At 50.9% G+C, this 20013-nt stretch overlaps 1 protein-coding gene across 1 annotated transcript in view; it reads left to right on the forward strand.

Annotated features, from left to right (window-relative positions):
• The first annotated feature begins 483 nt into the window (after nucleotides 1-483).
• Nucleotides 484-20013, forward strand: part of EMP2 (epithelial membrane protein 2) — a 33512-nt gene continuing 13982 nt past the window's right edge. The window contains exon 1 of the mRNA XM_016197588.2: nucleotides 484-574. The gene's annotated coding sequence lies outside the window, so the exon portion shown is untranslated. The remainder of the gene's footprint in view (nucleotides 575-20013) is intronic.

Here is a 20013-nt window from a genome sequence, read left to right on the forward strand (position 1 = left end):
AGGGAGAGGAAACCGAGGCAGTTAAGATTACAGGCAAGATCAGAAAGTTAAGGGAAGTGCCAGAGAAGGGGTCCTAAAGCCGGGGGTCGAATTCCAGAGCCTGTCCTTCACCCTTACCCGAAGGGAAGAGAGGAGAGGAGAGGCGCGGCGCGGCGCGGCGCGGCGGCTGGGAACCCGCAGGGGCGAGCGCGGCGAAGGCGGGCTTCCAGCTCCGGGCGTCCCGGCCCGATCCTCCAGCTTCCCGCAGCTGCGCTAGCGACCCCGCCCTAAACTGCGCCGCGCCGCGCAGGAAGCGGGCTCTGGGGGTGCGGACGCCCTCCCGGGGCTCCGGCCTTTCTCTGCGGGGTCCCCCACCCGCCTCCTGCGGGCCCCTCCCATTCCGCGCTCCCGGCTCCTGACATCACGCCCCGGGAGGCGGGATCGGGGAAAGAGGGGGACGTGGGGAGGAGGCTCCGCGCCATCGAGAGGGAGGAGGGCGGAGGCAGGGCGCGCAGTCCCAGCTCAGAGCTTCAAAACAGCCCGGCTGCTCCGCCTCGCGCCCCAGCCCGTCGCTCGGTCCCGCAGCCAGCGCCCGGTGAGTTGGGTTTGCGCCCGGGGGGCGAGCGCAGGTCGTGGGGCCGTGCATGCAGTGGCCCCGGGGGGAGGGGTGTCCCTGCTGGTGGGGGGGTGGGGGGAGAGGCCCCTCCTTGCCGAAAATCCACCCTTCCTCCGCCAGATTACGAGGGTGCAGACTTCCCGCCGGTTCCTCTCACTCGCTAGCTCGCGGGGGACCGGAATTCCACCTCCCCGGCCCAGGACAGCTTCTTTCTTCGGGAGCGCCGGGCCGGCGGGAAAAGTTTGGGGAGGAGTCCAGGGCTGCCCCCTCCTTGCTTGAGGGTCCACAGCGCCTCGCAGCCCTGCCCCCGCCTCACCGGGCGCGTGGGACTGCTGCGCCCAGGCCCCGCCAGTGGGTCGTGTGGAGTAGCGCACCCTTCTTTGCCCCGGTGGCTGCTCCGTTGCGCCCCCCAACGGCGTGGAGCTACTTTTCTTAGGTCTGGGGTGGTGGAGGAGTCTCAAAGCTCTCCACCTTAGCCTTCATGGGGCCTTCAGGGCTTTGAGGGCCCCACCCATGGGTTCCAGAAAAAGAGGGAGCTAGAGTTAAGGTGTGGACTATACAGGGTGCTTAATACACTCCGGGGAGGTCCTCCTTTGGGGCCTACATAGGGACCTCATAAATGGAGGTTAGTCTGGGGCACTTGGACTGGAGGGAGACCCCACAGAGAGAGCCCTACCTCCAGGCCACAGAACCCACCCCTTACTTTGGAACAAAGCCATAGCCTAGTTTCAGGTTTGGAGAAAGGGGTACTGCTCCCTCCCAGGTTACAAAGATGTGTATGTGGGATTGGTGGTGGTGGTGGTAGAGGGGTGATCTTTTAACTTATCTGCGTCCAAAATGCAGAGATCAGCCTGAAAAGTGACAGGCAGAGGGAAGGTAATGGCCTTGGAGAGGGCGTTAAGAAACAAGCAGCCCCAATACTGGGTGAATCCACTTACAAGGGGTACCTAGTGTAGGCAAATTCCAAGGCACAGAAAGTAGAGTAGAGGTTACCGGGAGCTGGGGAAAGGGGAGTGGGGATTATGGCTTAGTGGGTGCAGAGATTTTGTTGGGGAGGGTGAAAACATTTTGGGCATAGATTGTGGTGATGGTTATCCAACGACATGGTGAATGAATTTAATGCCACTGAATTGTACACTTACAGATAGTTAAAATATACTATGTGTATTTCACCATAATTTTTAAAAAGTCTTCAGCCACCTCTGCACTGGATCAGTTAGAAATCCCAGAGGCCGCTCACTGTTGCTGGCCACTTCTCCTTGGAATTTGGCCTTGGGATGAGGAAGTGGAAGGATGAGGAAGGGACAGGAGCCTGGTTTCCCCAGGAGTCCTCAAGGGACAAAGATGGAAACCAAAGCCGGCGGAGCCTTTGCAGTGTGCGAGGGCGCCCACGCTCTGCAGTGCTCCCGGTTCTCCAGGAGCCTCTTGCTCTTAGGTGGGCAGAGCCCGGCCAGAGACGGCAAGTCAGTATCTCAGGTCGCTGGACTAGTGATGCCAAGAGCCAGGCTCTGAACCTCCACCTGCCTCCCCCCGCAAGACCCCCCTCTTCTCCACCTGGAGATGCCCATGTGGGTTGTGGGGAATGGGGGAGACCCTTCTGGAGAAATCAGGGCCCAGATGCCAAGCCCACAGCCTAGGGAGGGGTGTGGGGGTGGCAGGAAGGTGCAGAACCTGTTTTCCCACTGAAGGTTTTTGGATCTGGCATCTCTACCCTCGCCTGGAATTGGGGGGGGGGGGGCAGAGAGCAGGCCACACAGCCTGGAGCTGCGTCTGTCTGTCAGTGGGGAAATTCTGATTCGCCTGAAACCCAGGGACAGGTGTTTGTGTTGGAAGCCACAGAGGTGGCCAGCAGGGTGGGTGAGGGCAGAACCAGGCAGGGAGGTTGGGAGCTGACAATGCACTGCCCCACCCAGAGGGGAGGGACCGTGCCCTCTCTGGCAGGCAGGGCCCCAGATCAGGACACAGCTCTTGAGGGGCAAGCAGGACTCCATGGCATCTAGTTGTAAATATAGGGCACATCCAGTCAGTCCTCTCCACCCCCCACCCCCTTCACACTATACACTACACAAGTTAATTTATAAGGCCTTTTCTTCCCAGGATGTTTCACCTACATTTCCTTTCTCTGCCTTTCACATGATATCTTTTTTCACAGGAGCTAAAACCGCGTGCATGTGTGCACACTATCAATTTTCTAGCTACAGGTGATTGATTCACAAGGAGGCTCAACTGGCCAATATTTCATCCCAGGCACATGCCGCCGCCCCTGTCCTCTGCGGCCTTCCTGGTGGACGGGGTCAGAGTGAAGGCCTTTCTTTGTCACAGTCAACCCCGCCAGACATGACCAGGAAGGGAAGTCTGTCGAGACAAAAACATATGAATGCCTTTCCAGGCCAGATGGGATGGCAGTGGATTGCTAGCTGCTTGGCGGGATTTGTCTGGGAGGCTGGAGTCCAGCCACCTTCTGGGGGGCAGAAAATTGTGTGTGTTGCAACATGTGGCTACTGCCCAGCTCTGTGGACAAGTGGGGCCTCTGACACAGGCTCCAGGGGATAAATCAGGGTAAGGATGGGCTCCCCAGAGTGTGTGGGGGGTGGCAGCCATTGCCCAAAGGTGCAGTGGGGTCCCAGGCATTGGAACTGGGGAGCAGAATCCTTCCGGAAGAGGCAGTCGGTGACCTGACTCCTGTGTGGGAGGAGGGACTCAGGGACGTCTTGCTGGGTTTGGAAAAGTGGGCGATTGGCAGAAGCAGCTGGAATGGGGAAAAAGGACAGCTGGCACCATAGACAGGACTAGGGGCCTGACTCTTGGTTGTTGGCTTCAGCTTGTCCAGGGAAGGAATGGGACGGGGGGGTGGGGGGGTGGGGGGGGTGGGAAGAGGAGCCTCCCCTCCTGGCCCCAGGAGTGGTAGAGCCTGGCTTCCTGCAGGAGTTACTTAAAGACTGCAATTTCGACAACCAACTTTGGCGGGAATCATCTGATGCATCTGGCTCTTGTTAGGGACAGGCTGGTGGGGGTGGGGTGGGGGGTGTCTAAAAATATCAGAGGCAGAGCTGCCACCCAGCATGATCCCCCGGGTTGGTAACCTGATACCCACAGTGGGGCTGCTGGTGGTGACTGTGTGACGTTGTTCTGTACCAGTCACTTGGGCTCTCCCAGGCAGCAGAGCCTTAGGTGGATGCCTGGGAGGGGTAAGAGCTGTCTGCATTCAGGGCAGCCGTGGGGTGATATCGGAGAATTTCAGGGACATTGCATTGTGACAGCTAGGGCCACTCATAGAGGTGGAGTGACTTGCCTGAAGTCACCCAGCACTTGGCTGCAGGTTCATCTCTGTGTACCAATATAGAAAGATCTTTAAGACATGGTTGAATTAAAAAAAAAAAAAGTAGCAAAGCAATATGTGGGAAAACATGCTATTTATAAATAGTAGCTGTATTTCGTCTGTACTCCTGTAATTCATATGTATTACATGTATACAAAGAAAAATGTCTGGAAGGATATATCAAAATAGATTGATGTGGTTGCCTCTGGTGAGAGGGGAGAGGAGGAAACGGGTGTGGAAACAGTGGGCCCAGGGACTCCAGTCTTATCTGTAACAGAGAATATATTTACAAGTTACTTGTGTACCTGAAGTTTAGTAATAATAAGGGGCATTTTGCAGGTTTGGGGGTGAAGAGCTTTGCATGGTGGAGTGTCTGTGGACAGAGAATCTAGATAAGGCTGTGCAGCAATCCAGGGACAAGTAATGGGGCTTGAATGCGGAGGTGCCGTCAGTCCCCATGGAGCGTTCCCCTCGGAATATCACATTGTGGACGCCTCGTGGGTGTGATGGGTTCCCCGTCCAGGTGCTGTTAATAGACAAGTGTCGATTAGGGAAAGAGGGGGCAACAGTGAGTACACTTGGGGTGTGTTAGCGCCATCACGAGATCCCAGCAGGGTGACCAGCAGACCACTGGGAATGGGAGTCTGGGCTTTGAAGAGAATCCGGAGAGACAAGACCTGCGTGTGGTTGGTATTTGAGAGTAGAAAAGAATGACTTAGGCTTTGCTGGTGTCATCGGCGCAGTGAAAATGATGACCGTTGCTGTTATTACAGCATTTACTGGGCACGTGCCTTACATCCTTCATCTTATTTAAAATGAGTAACAACCTCCTGAGGTGAAGACCCCTATTATCCCTGTTCTATGGATGCAAAAACAGAGTCTTAAAAATGTTGCTTAAACACACACAGCAACTGTCAGGCCTTGAGTCCAAGTCTGTGGACCCCACAGACCCAGCTCCGTCTGATGTATTGCGGTCACATCCGTCTCTTTAAAGGCAGACGTCTGTGCTTTCCCCTGGAAGCAATCCTGGTCCTTTGGGCCAAGAAAACTCCTTTGCTACAGATGTTCTGGTGAGTGTCCTGGAGACGAGCGTTCTTTGTCCAGAGTCCCCCATCGCAGCCCCGAAGATCCCCTCAACTGTCTGGCCACAGGGAACAGGCCCACACGCCTACCCTACCCTGGCCAAAGCCACCTTGTTTCTCTTCTGTTTGGGGGGCGTGCGGAATGGAGAAAGGCGTGCTGGGGATCCTGCTTTGGATGGGAACCCCCTACCCAAATAGTGTTCAGTCCCATTGTTTCTGATGGTCTTGGCATAAGAGAGGCAAGAGCTGCTGGGTGCAGGGACCCATCTGTTGAGTTCACAGGGTATTTCCAGCACCCAGCACAGAGCTGAGCATGCAGTGAGTGCTCAGTAGATCTCTGCCACATGACTAACTGAGAGAAGGAGTCACCCTGGGGTCCTAGGCAGCTTCCTGCTTTTCAGCCCACCCCATGAGGAGCCAGCTGGAGGCTGCAGGGAGGGATCTAGGGAGGGGGTTTGGGAAGGGTTTCTGGACCGTGAGAGATAATTGGGATCGAGCAGCTCCTCCTTTTCCCTCCTGCCATTGGCTCTGCCTGGAGCCACGTCAGGCCCAAGTGGTATGGTCAGCGTCCATTTATATCAACATGACACAGGGTCACATTCTTCTAGGACCAGAGCCCAACAGAAGCTTAATCTCCAACACGCCCAGAGTATGGTCTGCACACCCAGGCATTTGGAGATGATTTCTCTAACATACAGGCAATGCTAAAAATGGTAATACACTCATATTTATTTTAAAATATATTACTAAAACATCAATCACTTGGCAAGTAATACCGATTTTCCATTTATTGCATAATACACATTTTAAAATTAACTTATTTAAGCTAATGTGTTTTAAAGACAATTCTGGGTAATGGATAGTACAGTTGGTACGTAGACAGGCAGAAATGATAATGGTGGTGGTGTTGACAGGATTGGCGTCCCACCCAGGTCCCCTTTCCTGGATGACGAGCCCACCCGCAGCTGCAGTGACTGTTGGCTGCAGAATTATGCTTCCCCTCCCCGAGAGTGAAAGGAGGACGCTGAGCCTTCTCAGGCCCGCTCACTGGAGATTCTTCCACTTTCACCGCTTGCCTGCCCTGGGCCTTCCTGGGGAGGCCTGGAGTGGGGAGGTTGCCACTGGGTGCCAGGCACTGTGCTGGGCATCAGGGACACAGTAGTGACCAAACAGACATAAATCCCTGCCCACAGGGAGCTTCCAGTCCAAAGGGACAAGACAAAAAAGTGAATAGAGGACAGTAAGAAAATAGCAGATGATGTCCAGTGACTTGAAGAAAATAAAACGGGAGTCACTTAGATTGGATGGTCTGGGAAAGCTTTTCTAAGGAGGGGACTTTGGAGTTGAGGCAGATACCCCAAGATCCACGAGCTTTCCAGAAAGGGGGAATGGCTCATGCAGACATCCTGCTGTCCTGAGTGGGAAGCAAGCTGGGTCCCTTGGGGAGGAGGAAGGGGCACTAACTGAGGTTTGGGGTGCTAACCCATCCCTGAGTTCTTTTGGGCACTCTGTGAGGGCCTGGACTGGGTGGTCCATGTCCTCGAGTAGCACCTACTGTATACTCTGTGTACTCAGAACAGATGGCTGGGGAATGGGGCCACCCACTCTCCCCTCTTCTGACATCCTGGAAAGTGAGGCGCTGGCTCAGTCCCAGGCCTTGGGCCTGGGTGGTTGGTTGAAAGTGTGGGATGAGGGTGTCTGGCCTCTGGGCCCTGTGGGGGCTGGGAAGGCTCCTTCCTCAGATCAGTTCAAGGCCAGGCCTCCTGACCTGCAGTTTCTACCCTCCCTTTCCCACCAGAGGCTGCGAAGGACTCTTAGGCGTCCTTGTGGTGTCAGATCCAAGGGGATGGAGGTGTGGAAATACCAGCCCCCAGGAAACTCAGAGATCCCCCATTTCATTCTTTGAAATCTCTTTTTAAATGAGTCTTTAAAGTGTACAATTCAGTGTATCTTAGTATAGCCACAGATAGGTGTGACCATCACCACAGTTGGTTTGGGAACATTTTCCTCACTTCACAAAGAAGCCCTGTGCCCTTTAGATATCATCTCCCTTTCCCCATCCCCCTCAGCCCTAGTCAGCCACTGATCTTTTTGCCTGTTCTGGACATTTTATATAAATAATGTAGAATCATACACTATGTGGCCTTTTGAGTCTAGCTTATTTCACTTCGAGTAATATCGTCACAGCTCATCTATGTTGTAACATATCAGTACTTTATTCCTTTTTATGACCTAATCTTACTCTGTTGTATGGATGTGACACATTTTGTTTATCCATTTATGAGTTGATGGACGTATGGGTTGTTTCTACCTTTTGACCATTGTAAATAATGCTGCTTATAAACATTCATGCAAATTTTTGTTAGACATGCGTTTTCATTTCTCTTGGGTAAATTCCTAGGAGTGGAATTGCTGGGTCATGTGGTAACTCTATGTTTAATTGTTTGAGGAACAGCCAGACTGCTCTCCACAGTGGCTGTGCCATTTCACCTTCCTACCAGCAGTGTCTGAGCGTTCCAGTGTCTTCATTTTGATTCAATGCCCAGTCCTGTCCTGGTTTCCTAAGAAGCTTCCACTGGTGGAATTCCTGTAGGTCTAGAGCAGCTACTGGGTTCAGGGCTCCTGGGTCTAAGTGAGGCCACACTAAAGGTCCTGGGACAGGCAGGGGGTGGAAGGCACTGTGGTTCCCTGGGTGGGGGCCACCAGAGACAGAATTGGAATCACTGGGTTGATTACTGCAGGGTGCGAGCCACAATGCTGGAGTGATTTTAGGTGATTACATGAAATCACCCAGGGAGAACGTCGTTCCCTTTTTCATTGTCTTTAAACTTTGATTCCATCAAAGGGAAACTCTTAGTTGCTGCTAAACTTTGATGCTTCTTTGCCTCTAGTTTGCTTTCTTTCACCAGACAGAGCAGGCCTTCAGCTCAACTCTTCCGCAGACGACAGCATTGAATCTGACCTTGTAAACTTTTGGAGGGGGTTAGGGGAGGGGCTGTTTTACAGTCAATCTCTATTTGTGGCAAGTGGTGCGGAGTTTCCATTTCCAGGGAGCCAGATTTCTTTTTAAAACACATGTATTTCTGTTAGAGAGTGGGTTTATTTAAAGACAACGATGACGTGAAATCCTATAGTGGTATCTCGAGAAGGCGGTAGGCAAATGACTGAAGTTTGGAAAACCTTGCTCTAAAGTTTAGGGCCCCCAAACCAGAGGCAGTGTCTGGAAGTGGCGAGGTCCCCAGTCTCAGGGCACATACAGATAGAGATTGGATGCTATAAAAAGGACCCAGGCAGAGGCTGTGGGCAGGGGTGGTTCTGCTTGATCACACAGTGCCTTTCAGCTGAAGCTGCCTGAGTTCACAGTTCTCATTGTATGGGTTCAGTTTGCCAATTCGACGGCTGGACAGTGTCATAGTTGCAGACACAATGTCATCAGAGTTGCCCCAGTTGGAAAGGGGAGGTGTTAGGACTGCCTTTCTTTCTAGTAGGGTGACCTCACCGGCCTCCGGGCATGCCAGTGGGGAAATGCTACAGTGTGATTTCAAGTTCATGGGGATGGTTCCCCAGTTGGCTCAGCATCTGTCCTGGTCTTGAGTGTTTCTCGGAAGGAATCCCTTCCTATCTATCAGTTTCTCCAAGCCCCCAGTTAAGGGGCATGACCTACCTGCTCTCAGGTTACTGAGTTTGTATGAGCTGGAGAGGTGCTATGGTAGGCAGGGTTCTCTAAGAAACAGAACCAATAGGATGTGTATTATAAAGAGAGATTTATTGTAAGGAATTGGCTCACACAATTATGGAGGCTGGCAAGTCCAAAATCTGCCAGGTAGGCTGGCAGGACCTAAGGAAGAGCTGATGCTGCAGTTCGAGTAGAAAGGTCAGCCTTTTTGTTCTTTTCAGGCCTTCAGCTGATTGAAGGAGGCCCACCATGCGATGGTGAGCAATCTGCTTTCCTCAAAGCCCACCGATTTAAATGTTAATCTCATCCAAGAAACACCTTCACAGAAACATGGTGGCCCAGCCAAGTTTACACATAAAATTAATGATCACAAATGCTTTAGGTGGACTGGACACACAGCATTAAATAAAATAGAATCCTTTAAATATTCCTTTTTAAATTCCCTTCTAACTCTCCAAGGAGAAAATCTCAGTTTTGTGCAAATATGTCTTTAAAACTCCTCAAACATGTGCGACATCCTTTTTCAGCAAAGAGAGAAAAAAGCTGGCTTGGACTCAGCTTTCAGCAGCAACAGTTTCTAGCTGGAATCTAATGACATTGTTTTGTTTTCATTGTATTTCTCTTCCCCAGCACCACCTACTTATGGCAGGCAACGCTGCCTTTCCATTTCAGCCATGATATAAGGTTTCCTTTTATGAAGATGTGAGTTTAAAAAGTCAGTTACTGGTAACACGGTGGTACACAGATAGTCCTGACATTCTGAAGGCGGTGCAGGAATGACTGATTTGGAAAACACTGACATAAGCATAGTGGGGACCATGCCTGAAATATCCCCTAATTGTCCGCATACCTTGAGCTTCATGTTTTCTGTTTGCACTTCTTTCCCCCCACCCTGGAGACAGCTCTAGTGGTTCATTTCCACTTGGTGGCGGCCACCCGAGAGTGGTGGTGGTGGACAGGAGGAGAGAACGCTGACCCTTGGGGAGGAGAAGGGACTGGGGTGGCAGTTCTAAGAAACCCCTTTGCTGTGATTCTGGTCGTGACTGGTGCACGTACACAGCACTTGTTATATACAGAAGCTGTTCTAAGCACAGTCACTCTGTTATCACCCAACAGTCCTAAGAGGTAGGTGTGCTGTTGTCATCCCCATTTTACAGATGAGGAAACCGAGGCAATGAGTGGTGAAGCTGCTAGACCACAGTCCAGCCTGGCTCCGTCTGGGCTCTCAGCGTGTTTTGTGCACATTACCTCCTGTCGGCCTTCCCCCCTCCGTTCCCTTCCTGTGTTCATCTACATGGCGGCGGAGGCCTGGCTTCCTGGTCTCGAGGCTCCTTAGGCCTGGCCGAGTTGTAGGCGGTGATCCCTGGTCTCTAACTTGCTGGCAAAATCCATCTAGAGAAAGGACAGCTCTTGTCACTTAGGTTGTAAAAGTGAGTGCCACTGATCTCCTGCCAATTACCTGCAAGTCACTAATCCAAGGTGCTCTGTGAAGGAAAGAATATTCCTCACCCAGTGGCTGTGAGGATGGGAACACCCCGAGTCTGACACCTGCCTCACCCCTAGCCGCCTAATCCGAATCCTCCTCACCCCGACACTGACATGTGCGCTCGCAGGTACAGTACCAACCCTCTGGGCCGGGGTGTGGGTTTGCCAGGTGGCATAATTACAGGGAGCTCCTTGGATGGCAGCAGCCAGCAGGGAGCTCTTTAATTGAGGGGTCAGGCAGCAGTCATTGGCAGAACGGTAGTTATTAGCTCCCTTAAGAGCTGCCTAAACTAGCAGACATTCAACAAGTATGTGCTGAGTAACCTTGGGCACCGGGGATATAGGGATGAGTAAGATGTGGCTTCTGACCTTGAGGAACCCTGAGTCTCATAAAGCACTGTTTCCCTCGTATCGGTTCGCACGCGCTGTGTAACAAACCATCCTGAAATGCAACGGCTTAAAACAGAAAACATTTATTTAGTTCATGATTCTGCAGGTGGGCAGTGTGGGTGTGGGTCGGCTGGGGGCTGGCTGGGGTAGGGTGGCCTTTGCTGGAAAAGCTCATCTCTCTGCTCATGGAGTCTCCTGCCCTTCAGGAGCAGCCAGGATCAGTGGGTGGGGAAATGCATTCCACCCCTTACTAGGAAGATCCGATTTGTTAAAACTGTATTAAGACCTTTTGTGCTTATGAACATAGGGGATGTTGGTCTGTATTTTTCTTACAGTGTCTTGCCTGCTTTTGAGGTGAGGGTATTGCAGGCCTCATAGAATGAGCTGGGAGGTGTTCCCGCCTCCTCAATTTTCTGGAAGAGTTTATGGGAGTTGGTATTACCCTTCCTTACATGTGTGGCAACTTCACCAGCAAAGCCGTCTGGGAAGGGACTCCAGGCGCCTGATAAATATTTCTTCCTTCTTTCACTGCCAGCCTTGAAAGAAAAATCTAACTCCACTTCTTGACTTCTTAACTCTGTAGCTCCTTGAAACCTGGCTCCTTCAGCCATTCATTCAACACATATGTATTGAGCACCATCTATAAACTAGGCTCTGTCCCATCCTCTCAAAACATGCCAGGCCCCTGACACCAGCAGGAGAGATAGTAATAGATACCCAAGTAAACAGCTGCAATGTAACCATCAGCTGCAAGGAGGGAAATAAAGAAGGGCTGTAGTTTACTGCACCAAAATTATTACTGAGTTTACTAGTGAGCTAATTTTCCATCATGATGTTTTTTCCCTAGTCTCTCCTCTCGCTTTCTGGGTCCCCCCACCCGCTCTTGGCTTTCTCCCCATGCTGTGCCCACATCTCCATCTCCTTTGTTGGCCTTTTCTCAAAACTCTTCTCCTCTCTTCCAGCACTTTCTCCTCAGGTAATATTTCTTGCCTACCAGTGGCTTTGTCTCCCATCCACACATTTATGATGCTGGATTTCTGTTCCCAGCGTCACGGGTGTGTGGGTAGGAGACAAGGTGACAGCCCCACCCATATTTCCACCTGCCTGACACTTTTCCTCCATTGTTAACCAGACATTTCTAAAACCAAACAAACTCTGTCCCTCGTCCTGTAAATGCTCCTCCTGCTCCAACCCAAGTGCATTAGTGGAACCGGCGTCCACTCTGGCCCAACCTGACGGCCCAGAGCCCGCTGCCCGGTCCCTCAGCCACGGCCAGGCCCTGCTGATTTTGCCAGCTGCAGAGCTCTCGGCTCTCCCTTCTGCCCACATCCCTGCTCCTGACTCCATCCAGACCCTCACCATTTCTCACCGGGGCTGCCCCAGCAGCTCCCCCAATTCGCCTCCTTCGAATCCGTCCGCCTGACTCAGAAATGTTTTTCTTGTAGAGGTGGATCTTGTTCCTTTCCTGCCTGAAAAACCTTCCCCATCTCCCGCTGCGTCCAGGATAACACTCAGACTTCCAAGGCCCGTTAAGCTCCGGCGCAGCGGAGATCTGGCTCAGCCCCGGGCCCTGCCCAGCACACACCCAACCCACACGGGTGCCTCGGAGCATTCTGCTCCATTTGCCTGCAACACCCTGTCCCCACAGCCCTGCCTGGCCTATTCTTGACACCCAGCTCAGATGTCACTTCCTCTGGGAAGGCCCTAATGCTGCACCCCCTCCCCCGCCCAACACAGGGCCAGTCACATCTCCCTCTGTGTTCTCACAGCACACATGTCATCACATCGTATTTATTTATTGGTACATGCTTGTTCTTCTTGCACCCGGGAGCTCCCAGGGGACATGGAGCCTGCCTCAGTCATCCGTGTGTCACCAGAGCCTGGTACATGGTCAGGCTCGATGAGTGTTCACTGTGAGAATAATTACTCCATTGAAAACAGTTAGTGATCATCAGAAGGCTGGGGTCTGAGCCCTGGTTCCTAGTTCCCCTCCTGCTAACTGAGTGATGTGGCCAAATCCCTTAATTTTAATTTGTCACCTGAAATGTGCATCATAGCCCTTGCCCATCCTTAGGACAGGGCTGCCGCTCCCTGACAGGTGTTTACCCTGCGCTCAGTGAAGGGAGGCACTTTCAGGACTCATGGGTGACTTTGTGTTCTCTGCTTCCCTTGTCCCCAGCCTGCTTCGCAAAGAGCGTCCTACTTTGTGAAGTAATGGCCCCAGCACTTTGGACCAATCTCCTCATTAGGCCTTAAAGTGACAGCACCCAAAAGGGAAGAGAAACTGATATGTAGGCTGGGCAAGATGGTGGTTTCTCTGGTGCCTGATTGCCTAGGTACAAATCCCAGCTCTAGCCTTTACTAGCTGTGCAGCCTTGGGGAAGTTGCTTAACCTCTCTGAACCTTATTTTTTTTACCTGTAAAATGAGGCTAATTATAACGGCTACATCATAATGTTTTTCTGAGGAATGAATAAGTTAATGCAGGTAGAGAGCTTAGAACAGTGCCTGATGTTGATGTTGTGGTTATTATTATTTCAGTGGACTGAAAGCCCCGGGCTGAGCAGGCAGAACCATTCTGTGGCTTCTGCCTGAAGCACTGCCAAATTCCAGTGTCCTACCTCTTGTCATTTCTGGACGGAGCCAAGTGTTGTCTTTGTGCCCAGTAGTCCCAGCCACAGTGAGCACAAAGCTGGCCAACCCAGGGCAAAGGGGCTTCCACCATTCCCAGGGCATCTTGGACATCTGGATATTTCTGGCTGGCTGCTGTCTAGATACCAGGGCAGGAGGCTGAGCTGACCTCTGCCTTGCTGAAAACAGAGGTCAGAGCCACTGTCCCTTCCGAGTGCTGTGGGCAGTGGGAGGGGCCTAGGTTCCAGCCAGCCTGGGGTTGAACTGCCAGCTCCAGAGTGGGCCTGGGAGGCTCTTTGGCAGTGTGGCTGGGCAGGGGCTTACCAGCCTGCTTTCCCCAGGATCCAGAAGCGGGGCCCAGAGCTTCCCTGGTCTTTTGAGCCACGGAGTTGTATGTGGAGCACTTCTGGGTTGAGGGAAATGACCCAGACCTCCAGATGCCTAACCTCTCAGGCCTGTTTTGAAAGGCTCCACACCTCAGGGTTGTCCTTTTGCCTACAATTCCAGGAAGGGGCTCCGACTCAGGCAGAGAATGGGCCATGGTGTAAATTGTAGGCAGAACTCCCGAGGGTGGGAATAGAATCAGGTGGGTCGAGTGGTCATCTTAACAGTGTATTCTCTCCCCTGGGGAAGGCAGCTGGCTAAAAGGAAGGTGCCAGAGCAGTAAGGGCAGGTCCATGGCCTTCTCCCCACCTATAAGATCCTGATGGTGACCTTTCACCATCAATGGTAAATCAGATGTTGCTTCTGTCGGATGGAGGCCCAGTGAGACCCTAGCAGGACTTTCTCCACACCCAGGGCTGGATGTGCAGCACACACACACACACACACACACACACACACACACACACATTTTAAGCAAACATTGCACCAAGACATAGCAGGACAGCACCTCTACTTAGGAGGCAGCAAGGAGATGACAATTCTTGGTATATCCTGTTTGCTACCTGAGGTCTAGATGGACATTTCTGGGGACTACCATCCCTCATCCTGTCAACCATCACTTTAGAACTTGAAATTCACTGAGCCACAAATACTCCATTCTGTGTGTGGAGTTTCTGTGGCCCCATATACACCTCCCAATGCCTCTCTCCCTCCTCCTCCTCTCTCCTTCCGCCCCTTACCCCCCGCCCCCCCTCCCGCTTTTCCAGTTCCCATGCCCAGAGGAAGTGGAAGCCCATTTGCTGCTCCTATTCTGGTTACTGATTCTTTCTCATTTTAAGAAACAATTTAAATCATGAGCTCTAACATCCTGTGTTCTGTACTATTTTCTGTGATTCTTTAATGGGTAGTGTATAAAATGGAGAGTTTTAGGCTTTCAGTCTGAAGATACTTTTCCATGGCTCCTACAATGCACCTAAACCGAGGCTGGGGAGTCCAGGTAGAGTGCTCCGCCAGATCCACCTGAGTCTCTGGGTGGAAAGGGGGTGTGTTGTAATAAATTTAGGAAACAGACCGTAGTCCATTCTACATGTCAGGATGAATCCTTTTAGTGATTAGGGATCCAAGATCCAAACCAATCTCAGAGTAGATTAACAAAGACAACACATGCTTCAGGTTCCCCAGTGAGCCCATAGGTTTAAAAAGGCAGGAAACTCCAAATGAAGACTAAGGCACCCTGCTTCATCAAGCCCTCTCTTAATTAGCCCTGCCATAGCTCAGCTTTAGCTAACAGGCCAATGCAGAGAGACTCTGCCTTCCCAGATCTCTCCTGCCCGGTGCTAAGCTTGAGGAAAATCCAGCCAAAGGAAGGGAAACAAAAATGGTGTGGCCTGTGCCCTCTCTCCTGATTTTAATTAGGCCACCATGTGACTTTCATCAGGCCTAAGCATGTGAGCAGGGAAGAGGGTTGTAGAAATGTGTCCTGTATTTGGAGTTGGAAAACCATGGATTGGTGTCCCAGCCCTGCGAACTTTGGCAAGACACCTGAAGCCTTTGTCAGCCTCAGCCTGCCATCTGTAAAATGGGGGTAGTGATACCTCTTTCTGCCAGCTTCAGAGAGTTGACTTGAAGATCCAACACAAGACAGGCTGTGTAAACTGGAGCTCGACCTTTCATCAGAAGGAGCCTTGTTTTGTGTGGGATGACGCCTCTGGGCATCCCGTCCCCAGGGATCTGCCTTATCTCCTTTATCTCTTGGGGTTATGCCAGCATCATGTGCCCCGGCCACCTTTATGAGCCAGTCTGCTAGCCTCCCCTGGAGAATGCTTGTCTTACTCATTCTGGGCCAGCAGCAGCTGCCGAGGTTGCACATGGCAGACAGCAGAGGGGGACAGAGCTAGAGAGGGACTGGCTGGGTCAAGTACGTTGCCAAAGATGAGTCTAACTGCAGGCTTGCAGGTGAAACCGTGCATTTGCTTTGCGTCTGGGGTTCTATGGAAAGAACTGAAGAAATGTGGGCAATAGATGGGGCCACGGAGAGACGGAGAACAGGGAACTAGCTAGAGAAGAGATTTTTAAGAAAAAGAATGCAATCATAGTACACTGTTTGGCTCTGCAGTCTACAGCTGGCATGGTCGTAATGCAGATGACACTTACTGATGTGAGTATGACAAGATGGCATTGGGATGACGGGTGAGGAAACTCTCCCCTCCGCAGGAAGTCAGTAATGTTTACAGTAGATGAGTCGGGAAATGGAAGTGCATGAATATTGTTTGGAAATACGGAACTGTGGAGGAAAAAAGACAGCTGGAAGGGTGACAAGTGTTTCCAGAATCAGGACTGGGGCAGGGCAGAGGGCTGTGGTTTTTTCATCATATGCCTTTTGGTTCCATTAGCCTTCCTTTCTTAATCATCCCACGTATTATGTAGATCAAAACATTTTTTTAAAAGAGAAGTTCTGCCAGTCGTAACACTTAGATTTCTGGACAGGAACTGGGAAAGCTCATCTAGTGCAGCCCGCCACCTTTGCACAGGTGAACGCCCAAACCCAGGTGGCCTGTTACAATAGCCTGCTGAGGAAATCGCCAAAAGGAAAACAGCCGCGGCTTGAACTGCCTGGGGAAAGTTGTACTTGAAAACAACAGAGACTTTTGGGAAATGGTCATTGACTGTTGAAAGATTGTCATGTGCCCTTGCGGGGTCTCCCATTGAGGTTGAAAGGGACACTGGAGTGAGGGCCAGGGGACTGTGCAGTCCTGGCCTTGTTACTGCTTCACGGTGGGACTGGAGTGAGTCGTGGCCTCCCAGTTCCCATCTTTGGACAATCCGAGCTTTGAGTTTTCCAAGGGCCTTTACAGTTCTATATTCCTGAACTGGAAAATGACTGCAGATAGCTTCAGTGCACTGGGCACAGTGGGGAACAGAGGGAGAGACAGATAATAGACCAGTGAACAAATAAGATTCTTTCAGACAGTGACAGTGTTCCAAAGAAACTAAACCAGGGGGATGGTATAGATGATGCTGGGATAGGGTAGATAATGATGGGATGGACATTGCTGGAAGGGGCTTGGGTACTGTTCTCTGAGGAGGGGATGTTTGAGACCTAGACAGTGTGAGAGAAAGCCAGCTGGCGGTGGCAGGGAGAGAGTGCTCCAGGGAACTCTGCTCCAGGGCACTGAGGCCAGGCCGGTCCTTTGCAAGGACAAAGGAGGGACAAGGGGTGAGCAATCAGTATGACTTTTTTTTTTTTTTTAAGGAAAAATAACTTTCTGTGCATGGCAAGGGTAAATTGGATGCCACCCTGGGTTCGATGGGCCCGCCTTCATCCAGTACCCAGCCCAGGGACTTGTCTCTTCTTTAGTATCTCCGGAGAGGGCCCACCACGTCCCTGCGCAGAAGTAAAACATGGGTGTGTATTGTGGGAAGGATTGAGCACTGCTGGGAAGAACCATGGGGATGGCAGAGGCTGGATTATAGTGGCCAGAATTATACTTCTGGGGAAATAAGGGATGTTAATAAGTCAAAGATATGACATCAAGGCTTGTCCGCCCATCCAGGCCACGCATAAGAGTTAGTCCAATACTTTCTACCCCCTGAAGATGCTCTGAATATCAAGGCTGACACAGCACTAACAGTTTCCAGTATGCTTTGTAGTAAATCAAATTTGAATTTAATAAAAGTTAAAATGTAATAAATTAAATGTTCATGTCCTTTGACCCAGCACCTCCACTTTTAGGATTCTGACCACACAAAGAAGTCAGTTCAGGGATGCTCACTGGCGGTATAGTTTGGAGTAGCAAAAGCCTGGAAATGACCGAAATGGGCATGGACAGGGAGCTAGTTGAGTACATTGTGGCTTAGCACCAGGGAACACCAGGCAGCCACTCCTAGAGTGAGGGGGATCCATATGGAAAAGAATGATCTCTGAGGAATATTATTCGATGAGAAAGGCTAGGCTGACTTAGCTTAGACTGTGGCCAAATGCTCTTCTTGTAGCTCTCAGCTTCACTAGCACTGGGGCCTCTCCAGCCAAGGGAAATTGGGACTCTGGAAGAGCAGACACACCTACTCCCTAGTCCAGAAGGAGGACCTGGGAAGGACAAGGCGCTGCACAGTTGCCCCATGGTGGCTGAGCTCCACTAATCCAAAAAGTGAGCACTGGATGTCTCCCTGTCAGGAGCGAAGGAGTGAGTGAAGGACGGGGCATGAAGCCCCAGGTGTTACTCTGGTGCAGCCCCCTCTCGAGGGGAACATGAGGGGTGGGGAGTAAGTGTCCCCACTTAACAAATCTCTCTGGAAGGGGTCATAGGAAACTGGGGAGAGTGGTTGCCTGTAGGAAAGGAACAGGGAGACTTACTTTGATTTAGAGATGCAGGAGTAAAGGGTCATTTCTAATCCTTCTTAAAGATTCAAGGGATTTCCTCTATTTATGAATAATTTCCTCCAAAGCTCTGATGTGGTCACTAGATCTGAATTCCAGATGTCATCATGGGAGAGTACTTCTCTTTTCCCCAATTTTCCTGGATGCCGAGCATTTCAAAGCAAACTCTAGTCCCCCTTATGTTCCCCAAGGCCTTCCTCTTACACTGGGCTCAAGACCTTACTTGACCCCTTGTAAAAACTTACCCTTTTCTGTGCAGGAGCTTACTCCTAGTGTCTGGTATTCCAGCTGAAATCACTCTCAGGTGTTAAAGCAATGTGTCTCAGACGTTAGGCATTTGAGAACCTCCCCCAGGGTTTTTGCTAACACTGAAGACCACCTGTCCTTTTATTTATATAATATTTTTCTTAAATGACTCAACTCTTTTAAAATTTCAATAAATTTGTTTTGAGGAGACTTTATATCTCTACTATAAATGATATTTCTATAAAAAGAGAGACCCTTAGCCCTGGCCTGGTAGCTCAGTTGGTTAAAGCATGGTCCCGATACACTAAGGTTGCCTGTTCAATCCCCTGTCAGGGCACATACAAGAATCAACCAGTGAATGCATAAATAAGAGGAACAGCAAATCGATGCCTGTCTCTCCCCTTCCTCTCTCTCTCAAATCGATCAATAAGTTGAAAAATTAAAAGGAGAGAACCTTAAAATAAACATTATAATATCAAAACAACATTGTTAAATTCTAGCTACACACTATGGCCAGCCCCAAAGTTCTGCTTACTACTGTTATTTTAAAAAATGGCACATGTTAGAGACGGACTAGCACCAAACTGGATCTTTTCTCCTTGGCGGGCTCAGAAAATTTAGAATTTATGACAACTTTCTCCCTACATGGTTCAGTGTTATTTGATGCCTATCGATGCCCCATCCAACATCATGCCTTGTAACATGAATTCCACACTTGGGGGAAGACTGAGTTAAAGCCTTTTTTTTCCTTTCCCAGAAAGTCTTAATTATGTGTCCCTAGGCATTTGTGTCCTCTGAGCTGGACAATATAAGGCCATTATTACCCTGAAGTTGATGGCCCTGCCTGATGTGGTTGGCATTTTGGCTTTCCAGCTGGTGTTCAAGTAACGTCAGTGTGGTGCATGCGCCTTTTTCTCTCTCCTTTTTTACGAGGGTCAGAAACGCATGTCTTTGGAGGCAGCATACGATGGCAGCTAAGAATGACGCAGGCCTAAACAAAGGGGGATTTGTTCTTTTTAAAAGAATTGGAAGAATCTCTGAGCTGGTTCACTGGGTTCTTCCAAATGGTGATGCACAGCATTGCAGCTGGGACCGCCCAGACTGAGCTCTGCAGCCACACAGCTCCTGGCTCGTCACTGTTCAGGAGTCCTGGGTCTCAGAGAGTGGCCTTGTCGGGGAATAAGGGAGGGAGGGTGAGCATGGTCGGAGGGGAGAGGCGACAGAGAAAGGGTGGAGGGTTTTGTACGGTGCAACTCTCTAGGTGGGAGAGTTGCTATCAGGAAAAGGCTTTTTTAATGATTCTATTTCAACATGTTGTGGCTCCACCATCCCAGCTACTTCATCGGGGGGGAGGGAAGCATGGAAAACTCACATCTGCTTCTCAAGGAGGAAATGCTTCAGACCAGAAACGACACCCGCCAGTGCTGCTTACAGCCCATGGGCCAGGATTCGTCACAAGGCCCAACCTAACTGCAAGGGGGGCTGGGAGATGCAGTCTTCCAGTGCCCAGAGGGAGGAAAGATGAATGGCAGCTGGGTGCCATATACTGTATTCGCATTTTGTGCTACGATGTTGTTCAGATGAGAATCGATATTAAGAGGAAGGTTGTTTGAGTGGGGATTAATTTTATAAATGGTCAGATCACTAGGAGATATTTATGTATCATGATCACTTTTGCTTTGTTACGCAGCAGGGACTGTGATAACGAATACACCACTCAGAGGGTGAGTTTCCTCTGGTGCCGAGACATGCCCACAGCATTGCCAGGTGGGAGGCAGATCCAGACAGCAGTTTAGCCCCCACACAGCTCCCCCTTCCTGCCTCAGCG

This window comes from Miniopterus natalensis, chromosome 3 (assembly GCF_054644295.1).
Source record: "Miniopterus natalensis isolate mMinNat1 chromosome 3, mMinNat1.hap1, whole genome shotgun sequence".
NCBI classification, from domain to species: domain Eukaryota; kingdom Metazoa; phylum Chordata; class Mammalia; order Chiroptera; family Miniopteridae; genus Miniopterus; species Miniopterus natalensis.